Source organism: Rhamphochromis longiceps, linkage group LG20, assembly GCF_057381845.1.
Source record: "Rhamphochromis longiceps isolate RC_006_pf linkage group LG20, R_longiceps_female_GT1.1, whole genome shotgun sequence".
In the NCBI taxonomy this organism is placed as follows: Eukaryota; Metazoa; Chordata; class Actinopteri; order Cichliformes; family Cichlidae; genus Rhamphochromis; species Rhamphochromis longiceps.
The window spans coordinates 11739958-11758637 of NC_140576.1; the positions used below are offsets into that span (position 1 = coordinate 11739958).

General features: G+C 46.3%; 1 long non-coding RNA gene across 16 annotated transcripts; it reads right to left on the reverse strand.

The window, feature by feature from the left end:
- Positions 1–3124: 3124 nt before the first annotated feature.
- Positions 3125–9766, reverse strand: LOC146645019 (uncharacterized). Of its 16 annotated transcripts, none has more exons than XR_014909040.1 (8): positions 8420–9766; positions 8024–8103; positions 7216–7276; positions 5536–6596; positions 4572–4697; positions 4282–4320; positions 3985–4106; positions 3125–3908 (listed from the first exon to the last, which is right to left on the reverse strand). It is a non-coding gene; the product is annotated as an uncharacterized LOC146645019 (long non-coding RNA). The 16 variants fall into 16 exon arrangements; XR_014909035.1 differs by having other exon boundaries at positions 7165–7276; XR_014909039.1 differs by having other exon boundaries at positions 5536–6287; positions 6472–7276.
- Positions 9767–18680: the final 8914 nt, after the last annotated feature.

Here is an 18680-nt window from a genome sequence, read left to right on the forward strand (position 1 = left end):
ACGTGAAAAGACCCTTGAAAACCGAGTTAACGATAAAAACGATAACAAAATAACGCTGAAAACCGATAAAAACCCTGAAAACCATACATTTCACACCTGAGCCTCAACTCTCGCGGCCCGGTACCAAACAACTCACGGACTGGTACCAGTCCGAGGCCCGGGGGTTGGGGACCGCTGAATTAGAGCATACACTTCAAGGCCGGCCTTCTCATCCATCATCAGTGCCTGACCTCACAAATGTCCTTCTGGAGGAATTGTCAAAAATTCCCATAAGCACACTCCTAAACCTTATGGAAAGCCTTCCAATGAGAGTTGAAGCTGTTGTAGCTGCAAAGGGTTGGCCGACACCATATCAAACCCTATGGAATAAGACTGGGATCTCAGTTATATGTGTGTGAAGGCAAAAGGGGAAATACTTCTGGTAATATAGTGTATAATAATGTTTCCCACATACTGCCTGGGCAGCTGAAAATGGTCAAAACTAAAATGTGCTCCTTCTACTCAGAGATGAAAGAATGAGTAATGCAGTGCCTCCATGAGACTCACATATATGGTTTTGTATGAAATGACTTATCAGCTAGTTCAGGGGTGTCAATATGCCAGATCTGATCCAGTTCAGTGCACCCTGCTGCATGACTTTGCAATATGTATAACCTGCAGATGAGGTGAGCGCTGTTTGTTGTGTCAGGAGGATCATTACAGGAGGTCAAGGTCAAGGTAACTTTATTTATACCCACAGGCAAGGTAAATCTGCTTTACAGAAAAAATGATAGCATTTAGCATCCCTTCAAAAACACACATACCTAATAAAGATATAAACCTCCCTGTAGCACATATATAGTAATTTAATATTTCGAATCAAAAACAGTTCTTATTTAATTCAGTGAGAGCAACGGGGACAAAGCTATCTCGGAAATAGAAACCTCCGTCCTGAGGAAAGAAGCTGAAATTCACCCCTTAGCGGATGGGAACTATTTTTAAGGAATGATAAAGCCATCCTCTGTACCTGCTTGGAGTACAGGGAGGCTAAACAAGACTGTGGCTCACCTATCAGATGACTGGACCATCTCACTAACTGATTTAGAGAGTTTTTCTCTGTGACAGAGGTCTGACCAAACCATGCCACCAAACAAAAGGATAAAACAGACTCAATAAAAGAACGATAAAACAAAGTTAAAATTTTTTGGTCAATGTGGAAATGAGCACGTTTCCTAAGGCAATAAAGGTGCTGGTGACCCTTTTTACAAACTGATTTGCAATTTTGATCAAAGTTCAGTTTTTCATTGATTATGGTCCCAAGATATTTATATGACTGCACTTGCTCTATTTTCTGACCTTTAATTAAAGTGACTCCGTGCCCATTTTGTTGTTTCCTAAAATCAACAACCATATCTTTTGTTTTAGATATGTTCAGCTGGAGATAAGACTCCTCACACCACTGAACAAAGTCATCAATGACTGGACCGTGGTTAGTTTCACCCTCTTTCAGTAAGATGACAATAACAGAGTCATCTGCATATTTAATGATGGCCCTGTTTTCATATCTGCTCTGACACATGTTTGTATAGAGAATGAATAATAAGGGCGATAAGACACACCCTTGAGGAGAACTTGTGGAGGAGAACACTGGGTCAGACAGAATCCCATTTATTCTCACTCTTTGTGACCTGTCAGTTAAAAAATCTAAAATCCAGCCCACCAGGTTTTTCCTGATTTCAAACTGTTCTAAAAGTCTTTTAATTAAAATATGGGGTTGTATTGTATTAAAAGCCGAAGAAAAATCGATGAAAAGAAGTTTTGCAAAAGTCCCTTTACTCTCTACATGTTTAAGAATCAGATTTAGTAAAGTCAAAAGAGTGTCCTCCACTCCTCTATTACAGGAGGCTTAGAATTAGAATTTGTGTCATGAAAATGGTTGTCTGAACTTTTAATTTCATCTGAGACAGAGATCTGACTCATCATTAGTTTCACAGACGTCTTACTTCCTTAATTTACCACAGTACAGTTTAATGACTGAATGTGGAGAAGCACACATATGGTTGAAATTGTAGACATAATCTTCTTGAGAAAAAATCCTCTCAGGATGACGTGTCATCATCTCAATAATCCTTATACTTTTCATATAGTACAACTATCAGGTCCAGTTTTTAACCTTGTTAATGTTAGTCTGCTTTGCAGGTCAGATGACTAAACAGAGGCTGATAAGATTAGGTCTTAAAGCTCTAGGTGTTTGTATTTACTCCATACTCAGCTGCGGGCAGAGAGGGTGACAGGCGAGGATGGCACTGAAGAGAAGATGCTCGGTTTCTGGAGTCTCCTGGTCCTGTCAGTATTAATAGGATGCATCTGCTGTGTCTTCTCGTGGATGCTCACCTACCTTGACTCGTTCCAGCCTGGTATGGATTTCCCAACACTGTGGACAGTGGCCCACGTCAGAGACGTTTAATATTGATTACATATGTCTGAATTGCTAACCCTAGCTCAACAGACCACAATGCCCTGGACTGTCAGTATAGTTACATGCTGTGAACATAAGTACCTTTGATCACAGTTTGTGTTGTAAAAGAGAAGGAATATTGAAAAAAAGATCAACATTGTGATATTATTTCTTCCAAACTGACCAGAAACATGCTTGTCAGACTCTCACAGCAAAGGATCAGACTCACTGTGCATGACGGCTCAGGCCAATGATGTCTGTTAAGATTGTCAGTTGTTTAGTGCTTCTGTACAGTTAGGGTCACGTCTCTATTTCAGAATAATTAATATGCGGAAAACACTAAAAGTTGATTGTCTTCCAATATTCTAGCATAATTAAAAAACTTTGACTTTGTAAGTACATATTATTAGTCCTAATGCCAGTATGAGTCTTCATAACTCCTGCTTTGAAATACTGAACTTTGAAATTTACCTGATGAAAGATAGTTTACAGTGGCACTCTGTCAGGATCATTCTGACTATAAGATCACTGTATTAATCTGAATCCTTCTGAAATGTGCTGTGAATGAATGCTGATGCAACTCACTGTGGGAAAGCTGCTAATAAAATGAATCTGTGACACATGCAACACGTTCACAGAGGAAGAGGACTCAAAGGGAGGACACGCAGAGGCTGTGTTGAAGTCAGAAATCCAAATCTTTATTAAAAAAAACAGGCGGCGGTTACAAACAGGAAGACAAGCAGTCCATCAAACAGTCTACAGGGTCAAACATTCAGAGAATTTAAACAGCAGTAAAAAATAACTGGACACTGAAAAACTTAAAGCAATGTGTGACGCAATAGAAGGAAGCAGTGTGTTACTGTGTTGTGTTGTTTGTTACGTTGTGATGTGTCATATCGTGTCGTGTTATATGTAGTGCCGACGTAGGACAGTTTTTCCAATTTCATTGTACTACTGTACTATGTATGACTGTGCAATGACAATAAAGAGTTATCTTATCTTATCTTATATTCACTGAATTATCATCAATTACAAAAGAGAAAAATGACGATTTCTAAGGATTATTTTCTTAAATGCAGTTAGAGTGTGGCTGGTAAAGATGGAAACATACAGAATGTAAACTGTGTGAGTTTGGTGAACTTTGTTAGTAACAAATGAGGTAAAAAAAACAACCCCAAAACATACAAAACACAGAAAGAGGCTCTCAGTATTCATTAATAATTAGAAAGAAAAATTCTGGTCGTGGATTTTTACAGTCTTAGTTCCGCTCGCTGTCATCATTATAATCATCATGATAAATGGCGAGGTCCTGAGGTGGGTGGGGCTGTCTCTGTGATGTCACCATGAAGGAACAGCATCTGGCACGTGTTGGTGAAACATCCCAGTACACTGGTGTAGTTTCCTCTCCAGCTGTTTGACATGTGACACTTGAATAGTGTTAGGTCAGGTGACCACATGGTTTCTAAAGTAACTGACAGGAAGTAACCAGGCCGTCAGAAATGGATGGCATGTGTGTAGAGTTACTGGAGTTGGGTAACTCTACTTACCAAAAGCAGAAGCACACAGATGAAGGATCAGATGCTGAATGTTGCAGGAACATGCTCATGTGTGGTGGTCATTCAGTGCTGCTCCGGCAGGTTAGACAGTCCAAGACTGATATGCTGCCCATCTGAGAGTTTGAAAACACACATGGAAAGATTTATTTTGTGTTACAGTCAAAGTTGGATGTTCATTTTTGTCCTTTAAAAATGTTTGTGTATTTGAAAGCACTAACATTTAAGGATGACTTGGATTGTCTCCTTTAAAGGGGAGACAAGTGTATCCACTGATCTACGTCACTTTACCTGGATGATGACTCTTCTCCCCCTCACTCAGAAACACTCCTAATATAACCAAGCAAATAAATAATATTGAAGATTTACTTACATCATTACAAAAACATCAAAAACATCTCCCTTTGATTCTATTTCTCCATTCCTGCTGAACATCAGGCAACAAATATCTCAATAAATCACAGTAAAATGTAAAGCACATGTTTTCTCTGCTTTGTCTAACCTCTGCAGAGCCTCTGTCAAGAAAAACATAACTGTAAGCATAAAACAAATATACATTCATAACACGTCACTGGACAAACCTCGGTCAGTTGATTTCCTCTGTGCAGTGCAGATGAGCATCAGTCAGCAAGTGACTCTGCTGGTTCTTCTGAGGAAACACCACCGTCTCTCCACACCGTCACCATCTGTGAGCACAAACTGCTGCTCTGCCAGCATGTAGGAATCACATATCACACACACAGGGGTGAAGAAACATCAGAGCTCAACTTTGGATACTTTAGATCTAAACAGATCAAAGTAGCTCTTAGTTTCAACAATCAGTGAGCAGACAAACAATGATCCCACCCACTCCATGACATGTTGGTCAGTCACAGGAGCTCGTTCAGTGAGAGACTGAGATTACCGAAAAGCACCACTGAACGACACAGGAAATCATTCCTGCCTGTGGCCATCTCCCTGTACAACGCATCCACTTAACACACTGTTTGCTGCTACAACTACACATGTTTCTTTTCCAAATATTTATTTATAAGTGACTTATGTATGTATGTATGTATGTATGTGTATATATTGTACTATTCTTAGTTAGCGTATTGTCTGTCTTGTCTTAATGTTGGTTTAAAATGGAGCACTGTAACAAAAAATAATTTCCCCCAGGGATCAATAAAGTATTCTGATTCTGATTCTGATTCTGATACCAAACTGATTCTGTATGAATACAATATGGTATTTTCAATACAGGTGTCAAATTAATTTATTAAAACTAATACAGATATATGTATATTTTTTTTGATAAATTAGTTTGCTAAATTATAAGAATATATATATTTTTTCATTTAACAATTGCAACTAAAAGAAATTAAATATTGAACAAAAATATATTGTCACATTCTTTGCATGCTCAGCACGATGACAGACTTGAAGTTGCTACAGATTTTAAGAAGTGATAATTATAGGGAAGAAACTTCTCTTTTTCATCCGTTTAATCAAACATTTGATGCCTCAGCTGTCTCAGTCCTATAGCGTTCTGCAACTACAACTAACCTGAGGCTTGGATTTGGCTGCAGGTGCCCCTGTACATCCTTCTCAGCAGCACACATGTGGGTACCATTTAATCCCACTTCTTCCTGAGCTTTGCTTCATCACAAGACCAAAGGTGGCATCCCGTGTCACAGTCTTATCATCATCCAGAAGAAACATTTGAAGAAACATTTACGCGCCTCCTGGTTTTGTTTTCTGATCCTGCGAAAAGACTGAGGACAACAAAGCCCAGAGAACACGAGATACACAACATCCAACATTCAGACTCAACAGCCTCCATAAATGAAGAGCACCAGGTTGGTTCAGTTATAGTAGATATAAGCATACTTCACATTACTGGGTATGAATAATAATGAGGAGGCAAACTTTGACGATGCAGAGCATGATGTCCCATCATCAGACTGTAAACAAACATCCACCAGGCTTCTTTGTTGCCAAAATTGATGATTCTCCTATCAGGGATCAGTAGCGTGTATTAACCTGTGGTACAAGCAGCAGTCACTGAAATATTACTGTTTCAGATAAGAAATCTAGGACATAAAAGCCAGAGTGGGAGGGATCTCTGCAAACTGACTTAGGTCTGCAAGTGTGAAGCTCAACAAAAAATCTGACTCTCCAGTCACAGACAAACAAAAACTCCAGCTGGGAGATAGAAAATGCTGTCTGGGTCCTGCTGGATGTTGCTGGTCAGAGTCCACACATTAGCAGAGTGCTTCTTGGTCCCACTGACCCATGTGGACAGCGACTGTGGAGAACTGTTCTGGAAAACAGAGAAGAGAATTAAAATAACAAAAAGTAGCAGCAGTTCAGATCTGATTTAATTTCATTTCCTTCACACAGCACATTCGTCCAGGCTGACAGGTAAACAGAATTAATCTCAGGTAACATGACTCATAGTAGAGATTCAGTAAGAAAGATTGCAGGCTCTAATATTATTACCACACAATCCAAGGACACACCAACAGCTCCGATTTGTAGAACTATTTAAACAAATGTCTTCTGAATATTCAATTCAGGTTCGCAGTGGGAGGGTGGGAGGTGTCGTGGAATTTTTTAAATAAAGTCTGCAACACAGAAAGAGCTGTGATCAAGCTATTTATTACTGCGCCAACACACATCAAACATCACAGTTCAGTCATGTCAGCGCTGCCACAGAAGTGGTGCTCCTACTCCTTTATGCATTCCAAGGAAGAGGGAGGAAGTTACAAACGGATCCTACCACACTTCAACGGATCAATGGTTATGCTGTTTTGTGGCCTTATCAGCACCCGTAAAGGGAGTTGTTTTCTCAAACTGCTGACGCTGAAGTAAGTTCATCTAGTTTTAGAAACTTTCACTGAACAGTAACAGTGTTACAACTAAGCATATGCATAAGCACTTAAATACTTTAAATGAGAATAACAGAAAATTTCTATTACAGAGGCTAGAGCCTGTCCCAGTAGTCATAGGTAGAGCACACCTGGACAGGTCACCAGTCTGTCAGAGGACTAACACAAAGACAGACACCAGAGTAACAAATCTATTTAAAATTAATGTAAGTTTGCTGCAGCTGTATGTATGAACATGTGTTTCTGTGCTCACAGTCCACCTCTCAGGAACCTGTAGTTCACTTTAAGTCTACTTTAAACAAACCTCACAAAAGGCTGATGTGGCTGGATCAGTAGTCTGATTTGAGTACGATACCTTTGGCCAGGGATTACTCTGGTGCATCGCTTCACTGCAGTGTTACGTATTTTCCCCACACCTGAATAAAAAAAATACTGATATATACAAATAACAGCTTCAGCTGATGCAGCCTGACTCAATCCTAAATGTTCAGCACACAGAGACACAGAGGTGCCGTTTAAAGTTTAGTGTTAACCTGAGTCACTGATCATTTGCAGTATTACAGAGTCTGGCAGTCTTTGCATGATGTCCACGTCACTGTAAGTTTCTAGCCGACTCTCAGGTGTGACAGGTGTGCCAGCAGGAAACAGTAATAATAACCTGCATCCTGAGGTTTGTCATGCAGGACTAAAGAAGCCAGGCTTTGTTCACACAGCTAGGATTGTATTTTACACTGACCCTGGGTCAGTATAAGTATCATACAGTTTAAACGAAGCACTGAAACTTGCACATATTTATTATAGATGCACTGAAGCTAATCGAGATATTTGCTGTCAATCTGTGGCTGCGATTATTATTATATATTATTATTATATTACTGGAAACTTTATTAACTAGTAACTTCATCAGTCATGACAGAAGCTAATATTTCTGTGCTAACATCGTTTAAACAGTAACAGCTTTCCTCCAATATAAGCTAACGTTTACACCGTAACTTTAAGCTAGCACCATAAAGACGGTAAAACACGTAATAATATCTACAAATGCATCTTAAAGCTGTTATATTAGCACTCGGTGTATTACTAACATAACCACATTAACATTACTGACACTCGCTGACTTTTAATAGTCATTCTATAAATGCTGTCTGTTTAAATGGTCTTACCTGTACACACTGCATATCCACCGGATTCCAGCCAGAGTGGATTCTGGAGTCTTCCCACGCTCCTGTTAGTGATCCTCCATCTGGATGGATGAGAACAACCTTCTGAACAATCTAGCAGGAAATGGCCCATATCTATGGGACTGATTTGTGCTAATAACGCCCATTGTATGGACTGATAACAGCCGAAGCGGGTGAATAAAGTCACCCAGTAGCTAGCTGTGCCATTACCCAGCATACATCACTCCCTCCATAAATGCAATAAACGATACAAAAGTAATAGCCTATAATTAATTCCTCTGCTGTATCTGCTGTTTTTCAGGTAGTTGTTTACATTATATAATTTATTGTGTTCTGTATACCTCACTACAATGTGATTTGGAAAATGTCTAAATATACCGACAACAGGCACTTCCGCAGCAATCTCTTCAATCGGAGGACCCTTCACGCACAGGCCCCGACGCGAGGGGCCTGTGCGTCCATAAGTGAAGCAGAGGGATAGTGATGGGCAGATGAAGCCTCATGAAGCACTGAAGCTTTTCATCCAATTGGTTCACCTCAACGCGAAGCTTCTTGAAGCTTCATTTGCTCTAGCAGGACACCTACTGGACGTAAAAATATTAGTTGGCATGAATTTGAAGAGTGTGGCATTTTGCACACAGCCTGTAAATGTCAACAACAAAAGGAGTGTGTAAAACATCTATATTGTAGTGATGGCAGCATACTGTGTATATTTATGCTGGCAGTATGGAAAATGATTATTTGCGGCAAAGTTCGAACCGCTTCCTGAACCAGTCACGTGGTACAGCCGGGCAGCGAGGCTTCGGACGTCATCATTTTCAGCTCCTCCCATAAATGAAGCAAGCCTCGATACGCATGGCGGCGGGGGGCGTGGCCCGCCTCCTGTGACATCAAGGTCCAAAGCCCTATTCGGCTTACAGGATGATGACATCACATATATTTAGAATCTTACAACAAATTTGGTCCTATGATGCTTTAATCCGTTGATCCGCAAAAGTCTATAAATAGGGGTGAAGAGCAATGACTTTTAGTTAATTAATTGCAGCATTTATGTTAGCAGAATTGAAACGTTCACCAAAGAGGTATTTTGAAACACCTGGATCCTTTTTGGAGTAGCTGTTTACAGATTCCAACATGTCTCAGAGGAAACAACCCTACAGATTTCTAAGGTAAGTTTTCTTTCTTTTTTTCTGTTTTTAGGTTGTTCACTGACAGAATAAGAATCACACAAGCTCACCTCTAGACAGCTGCCCTGCATGGTTTGAAGCAAAGTTTTCTTCTATTTGATCTCAAAAAGCTCCTAAAACAGTCAGTGATCACCGTTGACCTCCCTCGGCTTTTATTACCGCTAATCATTTATTTAAGCTCAGTTTTTAAAACCTTAGGATGTAACTACAACCCAGCCCATGCAGCAGTATATGAATGACTAACCTCGTATTGTGGATGGATTATCTCAGTTGTTCTCCTGGCTGAAGTTTGGTCCTTTTACAGCATCCTGCCATGCGATTACATTTGTTCCTGACCACCGAGAACGCTCACATTAACTTTTATCGAGTGGAAAAAAAGTTAGCTTGTTTATATTGTAACGACCGTGGGTTAGTGGAGCTAAACTGGCTAAACTGCTCACTAGCTAAAACGGCTAGCGGGGCGCTAGCAGCTATCGCTAAACTTCACAGCGAATGGAGAGCGCTCGTGCCTCATACACCGCACGACCCCGAGCGTCTCAGCAGCAGACTGATAATCCCCAAATGATCCAGCAGGAGGCAGTAGTGGTTCACACCAGTCATTTATTTGCCGTCTTTTTTCACACAACGTAACACTGCTGACACCGAACCCCTATCACGCTCCCACCACATAGAGTCGCGGTGTCAGCCAACCATGCCAATTCACCCCCCTCCACAGAACACACATCAACTTCACTGTGGCTTACATTAACATAACACTAACACAACATGCAAATCAAACACATATGAACTAGCAGAACGATAGAAAACACAGAGACAACGCAATACCCAGAATGCACCTGGCTAACAACCCCAGCCAGGTCATTACACAGCCCCCTCCCAAAAAGGTTTAGTGTCCCCACAACCTTAACTGTCCACAATGTAGTCCAGCAAATGTCCGGGCCGGCGTCGAGTACGCTTCGGCCTCGACTGGGAATCCATGGCGCCCCCCTCCGGGCCGGGCGTAGGGGGCGAGGAGTCCCCAGGCTGCACACCAGCCTGCGGGTTGGGGGCAAGCGGATGGTATGGCGCCAGCCGGTCCTTGTGTAGCACCACCCGCCTTCCCCGCCCCGGCATCCGGACTCTGAAGACCACCTCCGACAGCTGTTCCAGGATTTCGCCCGGGCCTTGCCAGTGGCTCATGAGCTTGGGGGTCAGCCCCCGCTTCCTCTGGGGGCAGAACACCCAGACCCGATCTCCGGCCCCCAGCATAGGACCGTGCGCACGGGTATCATACGCCCGTTTCTGGCGGGCCCCGGCTCCCTCCAATGTCCGTCTTGCCAGTTGATGCACCGTGTGCAACCGCTCCCTGAGCCGCCGGAAGTAGTCCATCTCTGGTCCACCAGCAATCTCCGGCTCAGGGGGCGCTCCGAACACCAAGTCCACCGGGGTCCGGAGCTCCCTTCCGAACATCAACGCCGCAGGAGTACACTGACTTGACTCCTGCACTGCTGTTCGATATGCCCACAAAACAAGGGGCAGGTGTTGGTCCCAGTCCCTCTGATGTTGGCTGGTCAGGATGGCCAGCTGGGTGGCCAGCGTGCGGTTGAACCGCTCAACCAGACCATCGCTCTGAGGATGGAGGGGGGTGGTCCTCGTTTTTCTCACCCCCAGCCTCCGACACACTTCTCCCAGCACCTGGCTCTCAAAGTTCCTCCCTTGGTCGCTATGGAGCTCCTCCGGTACACCAAACCGCGTGAACATCTCATCCACCAGAGTCCGCGCCGTCGTCACCGCACTCTGGTCCGGCACCGCGTACGCCTCTGGCCACTTTGAGAAATAATCCATCGCGACCAGGACATACCGGTTGCCGGCATCAGTCACAGGGAATGGACCCAGGATATCCACTCCGATCCGCTCCATTGGCGCCCCAACTAGGTATTGCTGCAATGGGGCATGGGAGCGCTGGCTGGGACCTTTCTGCGCCGTGCAGTCGTCACAGCAGTGGACGTGGATCTCCACGTCCTGACGACACCCCGGCCAGTAGAACCGCCGTCTCAGCCGTCGCAACGTCTTGCCATTCCCAAAATGGCCAGTACCTGCAGCCCCATGGACCCAGCGGAGGACCTCAGGCCGCAAGGCCCGGGGAACCAGGAGCTGGAGTATGTCGCCTCCCCCGTCTGGCGCTCGCCACCGCCGGTAGATTACACCGCCATGGAGCTCCAGGCTGTTCCACTGGGAGTACAGCGACTTTGTCTCGGGCCCTTGGGAAGACACGGCGGACCAGTCTGGCCGTGTCCCTGCCTCCATCCAGTCCCTCACCATCTCCAGCGCTGGATCGCTCACCTGGTGCTGCTGTAGCTCCGCCGCGGTGAAAGGTTCCTGCCCTTCATCCACACCCTCAGGTTCTGCTGCTGCCGATGTCGGACCCCGGTCCAGCTCCTCCATGCGCCTGCAGTACCGGCACTCATCCGCAGAACAGGGGCGCCTGGACAGGGCGTCAGCGTTGGCGTGTTGCCGCCCTGGTCGGTGCTGGGCCTCAAAGTCGTACTCTTGTAGTATTTCCAGCCACCGGGCCACCTGACCCTCTGGCTGGCGAAAGTTCAGCATCCAGGTTAGGCTGGCGTGGTCTGTCCTGAGCAGGAACTTAGTGCCCAGGAGGTAAGGTCGGAAGTGACGAACCGCCAGGACCACAGCCAACAGCTCACGCCGGGTAACACAGTAATTCCTCTCGGCCCGGCTGAGGCTGCAGCTGTAGTATGCCACCACTCGCTCCCCAGCCTCTCCCCTCTGGGAGAGCACCGCTCCGACCCCCACGTTGCTGGCGTCGGTGTCCAAAAGGAAAGGCTGGCTGGGGTCAGGATACGCCAAGACCAGGGCACTCACAAGGGCAGTTTTCAGTTGCTCGAAAGCCGTTGCACAGCCCTCCGTCCAACCAAACCGCTGACCCTTGTTTGTCAACTGATGCAAGGGGCTAGCGACGGTGGCAAAGTCTTTTACAAACCTCCTGTAATAGGAGGCCAGCCCCAGGAAGCTTCGTAGCTCGGCGACATTCGATGGGGTAGGCCAGTCCCCCACAGCAACCACCTTCTCGGGGTCAGTAGCCACCCCCTGTTCGCTCACCACATGTCCCAGGAACTTCACCTGGCGAGCAAGAAGGTTGCACTTGGCCGGGTTCAGCTTTAGTCCGGCCCCGCGGATGGCAGTCAGAACCTCTCGTAGGTTGGCCACGGCCTGTTCAAAGTCCTTAGCATGAGTCAGCAAGTCATCCAAATAGACCACGCAGCGGGCACGGGGAATGTCTTTGAGGACCCTTTCCATTAACCTTTCGAACGTGGCTGGTGCATTGCATAGTCCAAAAGGCATCACCTTAAACTGCCACAGTCCTTGCCCTATGGTGAATGCAGTCTTGGGCCGCGCCTCGGCAGCGAGCTCCACCTGCCAGTACCCACTGCGGAGGTCTAGCGAGCTGAACCAACTGGACCCAGCGATGTAATCCAGTGCGTCATCGATGCGAGGTAACGGGTAAGAGTCCTTGCGGGTGACCGCGTTCAGACGCCTGTAGTCCACACAAGGGCGCCACCCCCCTGTTTTCTTCCACACCATAACCATAGGTGCGGCCCATGGACTATCCGAGGGTTCAATGACGCCATTAGCTGCCATCTCTTTTATCAGTCCCTCGGCAGCTTGGCGTTTGGCGAGGGGCAGGCGGTGGGGCCGCAGCCGGATTGGAGCAGCTGCTCCAGTGTCTATAGTGTGTTGCACCAGGCCCGTCCTTGTGCAGTCCTCTTCCCTGGCGGCAAAAGTGTCCATGAACTCTGCCAAGAGGCTCTGCAACTGCTGCTGCTGTGTCGCACTGAGGTGCACCCCACTTCGCCGCCCAAGCTCCTCTACTGCCGCGACAGTCTCAGGTGACGGGGAGACTGCCGAGCTAGGCGGCGACTCTGGCTGCGGGATGTTGGCCCTGCTTACGTCCACCCCCTGGATCCTCTTCCGCACCCTTGCCGCCCTCGGCCCCTGGCTGTGGCATGGAGCTGCGGGGCGTAAGGGCTTTGGGGGTGCTGGTGGGGTGGGGGTCTGTCCCTGGCTACCGCGGCCCACTTGAAGCTGCACGGTCTCAGCACCAAGGTGGATGGCAACTCCCGGTACATCGACCCGTGCCCCCCAGTGGGCCAGCAAGTCCAGTCCAACAATGCACTCGTCTGTTATGTCGGCAAGCCAGAACTCATGGTTCACACTGTTCGTTCCCACCACCACCTGCAGAGTCTTTTTCCCCGGCATCACAGTCCTTTCTCCTGTGACAGTGTACAACGCTGTGTGAGTAGGGGTCCAGTCTTTTGGCAATGAGCCACCCGTCTCCGGGAGCACCCCCCTTCGCAGCAAGCAGATGGTGGACCCCGTGTCTACCAGGGCCCGGCAAGGCCGTCCATCAACTATACAGTCCAGGTACAGTCCACGGGTGGACCCACAGCGGCCCACCACGGGATGAGTGTCATGGAGAGGGTTTAACGATTGGGGTGGGGGTTCCCTCACTGTCCCACCCCGTGGCCGTTTCCCGTCGGTGATGTCACTCGGCTCCGAGGACTAGGTGCGGGACAGTTCCGGGCGAGGTGACCAGGTTCCCCGCACCGATAACAGCAGTCCGTCCGGCGCCTCCGACGTGGAACTGCCTCTGATTGGGCTCGTCTGGCCTCCTCCTCCTCATCCGACTGGGACGCGTTCATCTCTCGCTCGACCATCCTGGCCGATCGTCGGGTCCCTGGCTCGCCCCGCAGCACCTCCTCAGCCCGCTCAGCCTCCCTCAGTGCCTCCTCCAGGTCTCGGGGGGATGACAGCCGGACATGCTGTCGCAGCCTCTCCGGTGTGAGGCCCCTCAGGAAGGCGTGGAGACCCAGCTCCTCTCGTGCCGCTCCTGGGAATGTCGGGTAGCCCCGTCGGGCATAGAGGCGGACGTCCGCAGCAAAGGACCCCAGGCTCTCTCCCTCGCGTCGGCGTCGGCAAGCCAGCTCCTCCCTGCTCTGTTCGGCTGGTGGTCTCTGTCCAAACCGTCTGCCGAGCGCCGTGGTCAAGGCCCGGAGGTCGCGCTGCTCCTCTGGGGGCAGGTCCAGCAGAACCTGGAGTGCTGGACCCTCCAGTGCAAGCGCCAGGTGGGTGGCAGTCTCTTCTTGACCCCACCCGTTGTGAGTGGCAGCCAGCGTGACTTGGGCCAGATACGGCTCCAGCTGCGTCGCCCCAGTGTAGTGCTGTAGCTTAGCAGCCGTCCTGCCAGGAAGCTGTGGTGCGGCCCCAGGAATCCCCTCCCGTCGCAGGGAGAGCAGGGGGTGGCTGTTCCGGGGCGCGCTGTGGCCCTCTGGCCGCCCCAGCTCGGGTCTTCTCCGGTGGGTCTCGGCAGCCATGCTTTCCAGAAGCGAGCTGTTGTCTCGGATTACACGCTCTAATTCGCCTATGGTCGGCTCCATAGTGTCTGCTAGACACTCATGAATCCCACTTCTGACACCAATTGTAACGACCGTGGGTTAGTGGAGCTAAACTGGCTAAACTGCTCACTAGCTAAAACGGCTAGCGGGGCGCTAGCAGCTATCGCTAAACTTCACAGCGAATGGAGAGCGCTCGTGCCTCATACACCGCACGACCCCGAGCGTCTCAGCAGCAGACTGATAATCCCCAAATGATCCAGCAGGAGGCAGTAGTGGTTCACACCAGTCATTTATTTGCCGTCTTTTTTCACACAACGTAACACTGCTGACACCGAACCCCTATCACGCTCCCACCACATAGAGTCGCGGTGTCAGCCAACCATGCCAATTCACCCCCCTCCACAGAACACACATCAACTTCACTGTGGCTTACATTAACATAACACTAACACAACATGCAAATCAAACACATATGAACTAGCAGAACGATAGAAAACACAGAGACAACGCAATACCCAGAATGCACCTGGCTAACAACCCCAGCCAGGTCATTACAATATTATGCTAACATAGCTGTGTCGCTAGCGGTCACGTAGCACATCATTATATACCAGCTAGCCCAACTTCAGTCACCCTACAAACGTCACTGCTGTTTAGTTTTCTGTCTTCATTTATGCTGGAAGTGATAGCAGAGTTGTACGTTTTAATTTGTTTCCAAAACCCCGCAGTCAGGACATGCTATATTGTATTTAGATAGAAGCTAGCGAGCTAACTCCCTGCTAACTTCTAACTCCGTTAAATGTCATAAATTCCGTTTTCATGGATGCCTGGATGTTAAACTCAATTGTTACACCTGGTAGAGCAGAACGCTGATCATTTTATTAAAGATGAAAGACTTTAGACAGTTTTTCAACTCTCAGTAATGCCATAGTGATCGTTTGATATATGGACCTGCAGCGGAGTTTAGACCCAGACACGGCTAGTGACGTCAGACTGAACAACCGGATAGTGATATGAATTAATTTAGAACTCACTGGAGAGAAAATGCCACGAGCAAATCAACAAAAAGCTGGGGATTGCACATGACTGGCGTCTTTGTTTGGTGATATCGGATACACGTTGCCGCCAGGATGGAAAACGATGAAAAGATAGCCCATTATCCAGGTTCTTGCCTTCACGATCATGAGCTCTAACGTTGCAACCAACTACAAAACAAGTACGAACCATAGCTGAAGCTGTATCCTTTGTCTGGCCTACTGTCATGGCGGCGGGGGGCGTGGCCCGCCTCCTGTGACATCGAGGTCCAAAGCCCTATTCGGCTTACAGGATGATGACGTCACATATATTTAGAATCTTACAACAAATTTGGTCCTATGATGCTTTAATCCGTTGATCCGCAAAAGTCTATAAATAGGGGTGAAGAGCAATGACTTTTAGTTAATTAATTGCAGCATTTATGTTAGCAGAATTGAAACGTTCACCAAAGAGGTATTTTGAAACACCTGGATCCTTTTTGGAGTAGCTGTTTACAGATTCCAACATGTCTCAGAGGAAACAACCCTACAGATTTCTAAGGTAAGTTTTCTTTCTTTTTTTCTGTTTTTAGGTTGTTCACTGACAGAATAAGAATCACACAAGCTCACCTCTAGACAGCTGCCCTGCATGGTTTGAAGCAAAGTTTTCTTCTATTTGATCTCAAAAAGCTCCTAAAACAGTCAGTGATCACCGTTGACCTCCCTCGGCTTTTATTACCGCTAATCATTTATTTAAGCTCAGTTTTTAAAACCTTAGGATGTAACTACAACCCAGCCCATGCAGCAGTATATGAATGACTAACCTCGTATTGTGGATGGATTATCTCAGTTGTTCTCCTGGCTGAAGTTTGGTCCTTTTACAGCATCCTGCCATGCGATTACATTTGTTCCTGACCACCGAGAACGCTCACATTAACTTTTATCGAGTGGAAAAAAAGTTAGCTTGTTTATATTATGCTAACATAGCTGTGTTGCTAGCGGTCACGTAGCACATCATTATATACCAGCTAGCCCAACTTCAGTCACCCTACAAACGTCACTGCTGTTTAGTTTTCTGTCTTCATTTATGCTGGAAGTGATAGCAGAGTTGTACGTTTTAATTTGTTTCCAAAACCCCGCAGTCAGGACATGCTATATTGTATTTAGATAGAAGCTAGCGAGCTAACTCCCTGCTAACTTCTAACTCCGTTAAATGTCATAAATTCCGTTTTCATGGATGCCTGGATGTTAAACTCAATTGTTACACCTGGTAGAGCAGAACGCTGATCATTTTATTAAAGATGAAAGACTTTAGACAGTTTTTCAACTCTCAGTAATGCCATAGTGATCGTTTGATATATGGACCTGCAGCGGAGTTTAGACCCAGACACGGCTAGTGACGTCAGACTGAACAACCGGATAGTGATATGAATTAATTTAGAACTCACTGGAGAGAAAATGCCACGAGCAAATCAACAAAAAGCTGGGGATTGCACATGACTGGCGTCTTTGTTTGGTGATATCGGATACACGTTGCCGCCAGGATGGAAAACGATGAAAAGATAGCCCATTATCCAGGTTCTTGCCTTCACGATCATGAGCTCTAACGTTGCAACCAACTACAAAACAAGTACGAACCATAGCTGAAGCTGTATCCTTTGTCTGGCCTACTGTCATGGCGGCGGGGGGCGTGGCCCGCCTCCTGTGACATCGAGGTCCAAAGCCCTATTCGGCTTACAGGATGATGACGTCACATATATTTAGAATCTTACAACAAATTTGGTCCTATGATGCTTTAATCCGTTGATCCGCAAAAGTCTATAAATAGGGGTGAAGAGCAATGACTTTTAGTTAATTAATTGCAGCATTTATGTTAGCAGAATTGAAACGTTCACCAAAGAGGTATTTTGAAACACCTGGATCCTTTTTGGAGTAGCTGTTTACAGATTCCAACATGTCTCAGAGGAAACAACCCTACAGATTTCTAAGGTAAGTTTTCTTTCTTTTTTTCTGTTTTTAGGTTGTTCACTGACAGAATAAGAATCACACAAGCTCACCTCTAGACAGCTGCCCTGCATGGTTTGAAGCAAAGTTTTCTTCTATTTGATCTCAAAAAGCTCCTAAAACAGTCAGTGATCACCGTTGACCTCCCTCGGCTTTTATTACCGCTAATCATTTATTTAAGCTCAGTTTTTAAAACCTTAGGATGTAACTACAACCCAGCCCATGCAGCAGTATATGAATGACTAACCTCGTATTGTGGATGGATTATCTCAGTTGTTCTCCTGGCTGAAGTTTGGTCCTTTTACAGCATCCTGCCATGCGATTACATTTGTTCCTGACCACCGAGAACGCTCACATTAACTTTTATCGAGTGGAAAAAAAGTTAGCTTGTTTATATTATGCTAACATAGCTGTGTTGCTAGCGGTCACGTAGCACATCATTATATACCAGCTAGCCCAACTTCAGTCACCCTACAAACGTCACTGCTGTTTAGTTTTCTGTCTTCATTTATGCTGGAAGTGATAGCAGAGTTGTACGTTTTAATTTGTTTCCAAAACCCCGCAGTCAGGACATGCTATATTGTATTTAGATAGAAGCTAGCGAGCTAACTCCCTGCTAACTTCTAACTCCGTTAAATGTCATAAATTCCGTTTTCATGGATGCCTGGATGTTAAACTCAATTGTTACACCTGGTAGAGCAGAACGCTGATCATTTTATTAAAGATGAAAGACTTTAGACAGTTTTTCAACTCTCAGTAATGCCATAGTGATCGTTTGATATATGGACCTGCAGCGGAGTTTAGACCCAGACACGGCTAGTGACGTCAGACTGAACAACCGGATAGTGATATGAATTAATTTAGAACTCACTGGAGAGAAAATGCCACGAGCAAATCAACAAAAAGCTGGGGATTGCACATGACTGGCGTCTTTGTTTGGTGATATCGGATACACGTTGCCGCCAGGATGGAAAACGATGAAAAGATAGCCCATTATCCAGGTTCTTGCCTTCACGATCATGAGATCTAACGTTGCAACCAA